At 41.4% G+C, this 5,434-nt stretch overlaps 1 long non-coding RNA gene across 1 annotated transcript; it reads left to right on the top strand.

Moving 5' to 3' along the window:
• The first annotated feature begins 1,795 nt into the window (after positions 1 to 1,795).
• Positions 1,796 to 4,326, top strand: LOC124679456. Its single transcript, XR_006994986.1, has 2 exons — positions 1,796 to 2,088; positions 3,983 to 4,326. It is a non-coding gene; the product is annotated as an uncharacterized LOC124679456 (long non-coding RNA).
• The last annotated feature ends 1,108 nt before the right edge of the window (positions 4,327 to 5,434 follow it).

Genomic DNA, 5,434 nt, shown 5'->3' with positions numbered 1-5,434 from the left:
ATCAACCAAAACTCTTAAATCATTTTGGCAATATGTGTGGTCTAAACTAGCTCTTAATTAAATTTGTCATAGTAGATCGACTCTAGTCTAAAAGATTAGTGTTGCTCACTTGTGAATCCATGCTGACAAATTTAGAGAGACAATATGTACCAAAAGACAGAATTCTAACCTTTTTTCTCCGAAAATTTCAACATCATTCTAGCACGAAATCAAGTATTCCTACTAAAACTTGCAACTAATAATTTCTTTTAAAAATAGCAACAAATACATACATATCAACCTGGCCTTGCGGAACACCTAGCAATCTTGGGTTGCCTTTATTGGGTTTCTATATAACTTTTTTATCTATTAATATATCAAGGTGCAAGGAAGAGGCGATCAGGAGGCGGCGGCTAGAAAACCCATCCAAGGTTCCGTTCTCCTCATCGGCGATGCTGCCGTTCTGCTCTATGCCTTTGATGCCTTTGGGCCTTGGCGGTGTGGCAGATCACGATCCCTCTCCTGTGGGGAGTTTCTGTTTTTTTAGGTTGATTTTTTAGTGTTTTTTCGGGATGGTGAGGCCGTAGCTGCATCATGAAGTCTCGTGAAGTCAGAACAAGGTCCTCCCGTCATATCCTCACTCTGGTGGTGCGTCTAGCATCGATGGACGAATGGAGTTGTGTGCTTGGCGAATCTCTCTGGATCCGGCTGGGTTTTATATTCGTTGGTGTGATTCTATGTCAGTCTCTTCCAATCTATGGTTGTCATCATTAGCGATGGTTGCTTCTCTGGTGTATTGGTTTCGCGGCCTTAGCACAACAATTTCCCGTCTGTCTACTAGAAGTTCTACTACGATAAGCTTTACCCGACTCCAGTGATGGAGGGGCAAGGACCACGACACACCTTCAGCTCGTGCTAGTGTCCGTAGTCTTCCCTATGTGGTGTAAATACCTATTTGCAATTTTTATTACTTTTTAATTGTTTGTACTAATTTTTGTTAATTTTTAATAGATCGGCGACATTTTCGAAAAAAAATCAAGCTCCAAAGTTTTGGCGTTATTTGGATAAACCGTTTCGGATAATAACGGATTATTAAACCCGAAAGCCATTAACCCAAACGGAACGGAAGAGGAAGGGAAGAGGTTTCACCGTAAAACCCGACCTCGTGTTCTTCGCTAATCCCATTCCCACAAACCCCTCACTCCGCTGCGCAACCCAACCACTCCGCCCCCTTCGTTTTTCTCATGGCGCTCATGGTCGCGGCTCTCAAGATCTCCATCTGCATCCTCTTCCTCGTCCTGTTGCCAGCCGTTTTGCTCTATGGCCTGGGCCTGGCCTACGTGATTGCAGTTGAATCGCGTTCTGGTTCTGATCGAGCCAAAGAAGGTATCGTGCACATAAACTCCCTCTGATCTTTACAGCATTAGATACGATAGTTGACTGAGCTCTAGACTCTTGCATTCGGATTAAGTTGTCGTATATAGTTCAAGCTGTTCTCGTAACTACTAGTACTAGTTCCCCATGCGAGCTTAATTATCACTTCATCTGCACCGTTCCAGTTTCGAACCATTCCGTAACTCCATCTGATCCTTACTTCGATTGAATACAGCAGCAGATACTATACTACGGTGGATGAGCTCTAGATTATTTCATTCGGATTAAGTTGTAGTTCAAGCTGTTCTAATAACTACCAGTACTAGTTCCCCATTCGAGCTTAATTATCACTTCATCTGCACCGTTCCAGTTTCGAACCATTCCATATATAATCATTTCCATTCCCTGTGGCTTAACTGAAATTGCTGCCCTCCTCAGCGCGCCTTTGGACCAATCACGCGGGAGTCGATTCGGGAGCTGATTAAGTTTGTGTTTCCCCATGCTGTGGTCCTTGGGCTGGTCGCAGATTTGGCCTTCATCCTGCTAAGTGTTGCTGGTGCTCTGGTAATGTCCATGTCGCCGTCTGTGGAGGGATCGACATCTCAGGGACAGATGATTGGTTCCGTGATCATGGATGTGGGGGTGATTGCCTTCCATGCGATATCTTGCTTTGTTATCGTTCCAGCTTTCGCACTGCGTATCTTCAGGAAGGACTCACCGTGGCACTTTGTTGAGGTATATACCTTCCCCTCTTCTTTCGCTTCCCCTCTATCTATTGAGCCATATGATCCTCCTAGTTAATGAGACATATCTTCTGTACATCATTAGCGTCCTAATAATACCAAAATAGTGCCACTAGAGTTGTGCATTTGCAATGATTTTTCTTAGAGGCGCAGAACCTACTGCCAATTGGCTTTTTTTTTTGGTAAAGTGGAGTACTGTTATATATAACACCACTGATGGTTTTGCTATTCCCTCTTACTAATGTTGCATATTAGCATTGATGGCACGCATTGGGATTAGTCTCAAATCTTCAATTGTGAGTGGCCAACAGAGTGACAGACGCAATGCTACACTATGCCTTTCTTACGTAGTGATCATCGAAATGATCAATATCATGTACTAGAAGAAGTAATTTTATCTATTCATGTTCCATCGTAGCCTATGATCTTTTCTATCTCTGCATTTAGTGAGATTATAAGAAAAGGTGCTTGCAAACGGTTCTGATAAGCAAGATGTTTGCAAGCACCTTTCTTATAAGCAAGATGTTTCTAGTTTCATGAATCCTGATAACATGCGAGTTTTTTTTTTTTTTTTTTTTTTTGCTTCATGTGTTGCACTTACAAACAAATGTACCGAGTAACACTTGTTAGTGTTGATAATTCGATGTCAAACCATTTTTCCATGCATCCCAGTTGACCTTCATGATATTCTGCTTTCTCCGCTGTTGATAGATGTTAAGAATATTTGCATTTTACATTGATTTGGTTTGTTACAAGTCACCAGTTGACCAATCACATGCTTACAGAGAGATCATCAGCAGAAACATAGTATACACTGTTCATGTTAAGTCATTCCTGTGATTATTGTGATTGGGCAGACAAGATTTCATTCATTAAACCCATCTTAAGTTGTAGGCCTCAAATTTCGAAGTGCTAGATCGTTGTGTCTGCTACTTCATTGCATTATCTTGTTGTGCATTTGACTTGTTTTATCTGTTATGAACCAATTTGTTTTTTCGTTTTAGTGATGGTAGCAAGTAGAAACTCAATTTTGGTCGTCCTAGTAAAAAAACTATGATGGTGTTATATATGACAGACCCTTCCCTTAACGCATAGCTAGTATGTACTTGGGATGGTGGCGTTCCATGTCATTTTTGTAGAAGTGTCTTTGAGAACAAGTGTTGATGATGTCGTGAGAAAATTTTCCGTTTTACATATTTTCAGTGTCATTTTATTTCCTCACAAGGAGATTTGTTTCACAAGAGAAATTTGTAAGAATTTTTTTGAGATTTTAATATGTTTATATGTTACTTATATTGGTGCTTCTTGTGCATTGTTTTTAAGAATACTACTGTCAGAGGGTCAATTGCAGGATCATACACATGTTTTATTAAGACAAGATACAGGGCTGCTAGTTCCATTGAAAATTTTCTTTTCCTATATTTATACCATTCTTTTGTGCCATCTGGAGTGTGTATTGACTTGATTTCTTCTGCCAACTGATCTTCATAGTGTAATGCATGCGAATGTATGGGGCTTGTGATCTCAAGATGGTTTCCAACTTTCCATATGTGGGTAACTACTGATTAGGCCATCTTTTGCCATCAAGTGTTATATAATTCAGAGTCTGTTCTGAATTTGCACCATTGAGACACCCTGCCTTCCCAAATTAGGCTATTATCAGATCTGACGTGCAATTGAACCCTTCCCATTTTTGATCTAAAAATCCCTATCTCTGGTCTAGTTGCACTGGCGGTAGTGGCCCTTGCCATATTGGTATATTCTACACAGATCACTATATACGCTTTCTAATATTGGGTGCTTAGTATTGTTAAACATGTGCATCCTCACTCATGTGCTATTTGATGCTGCTAGTCTAATAAAATCCTGGGCTTCTGTATTGACAGCCATAACCCTGAACTGAAGGTGTGAAGAAACGATGGGCAGATAGAAGAGACTTCGCTGAAGATTATAGCCGCTGACAATTACTGGATTATACTTACATGTATTCACGACTGTATGTTGGTCCCCTACTTAGTATTGCATACTCCATGTGCTAGGAGCTCTGATGATTGGACATTATGGCGTTTCAGACTTCAGTGTTTACCTGCTGTTGGGATGCCAACACTGCCAGAGGATAGTGCTTTTCTAGGCGAATAGAATTTGCCATGTTTGCAAATGTTGGATGACTACTGTTTTCTTGCAAGAGGTGTTGGCTCTGTGGCAGTTATCATAGAATGTTATGTGCGTCTGTCTCGGATGTTATGTGTCCACAGTTTTGTTGGTATCTTCATCTGTGTCTTGTGGGTCTGTCTCCTACAGAGCCCATATCTTAGGTAGCTTAAGCTTTAAAAATATGCTCGTGATCTTCAATCTACAACTACAAATATTTAAGTCGAAGGGTTACAAGTGTTTAGTGTTTTGATCTTGCCTTTGATTTGTGTGGCGTAACATTTTTGTGTGTTGTTTTTCGGAAAAACCTCTGGTAGCTTGAGTTCAAAAGTAATCAGCCATGATCTTGAATCTATTTACAGTACTATCTGTGTTCACATCGAATGGATACTGTGAATGTTCTCATCTTGCCATGTCATCATTTTTTTTGAACTGCATGTCATCATTATTTTGGGTACATTACATTGAGCAGAAACATTATTGTGAATCTAGCCCTAGATATTCTGTATCCAGGAGGGTAGGTTGGTTAGAACCAGTTCTTCATTAAAATCTACACTTGTGAAGTCATAATAGTTTGACTCTAGTCTAAAAGATTAGTGCTGTTCACTTGTAAAACATTTTTTTACCACGGATAAGGAAAAAACCACTATCGTTCAAATTTGAGTTCTGCAAAATATTTAGAATCCTGATTTAGATTCTTTTTTGAATGACTAGCTTGAAATCTAGAAATTCCATCAGAAACCTGCAAAAAAGTTTGAAAGAAATTTTGAGCAACAAATCTAAACATTTCAACCGGCCTTCTGCTCCCTACAGCTCCACGCAGCAAACTACGGCCGCACCCCAAATAACTGTTTTTTTACGGTGCGGCGATGTTCCGGCATTCGCTGCAAACTAGGGCTAGCCCAATTATTCTACGGCACGCGAAAAAGCCCATAGGGTGCACGGTATATATGTGGCGCCCTGTGCCACCACGCCTACGGCCTCACCGACGCCGACTTCGACACCTTCCTCACCCGTTTCGACTCCGACACCGGTGACACCTTCCGCGTTGCCTTCACCGCCCACACATGTGCCGTCGGGTGACCACCATGGTGGGTTCATCACTCCGGTCAGGCGGAGTGGGAGGTTTGGTATGGATGCGGATGGTGGGACTGTGACGGATGAGGACTCCATGCAGAAGGCGATGC

The sequence above is a fragment of the Lolium rigidum genome, chromosome 7, assembly GCF_022539505.1.
Source record: "Lolium rigidum isolate FL_2022 chromosome 7, APGP_CSIRO_Lrig_0.1, whole genome shotgun sequence".
Classification (NCBI taxonomy): domain Eukaryota; kingdom Viridiplantae; phylum Streptophyta; class Magnoliopsida; order Poales; family Poaceae; genus Lolium; species Lolium rigidum.
This window is presented reverse-complemented; position numbering and strand designations above follow the sequence as displayed.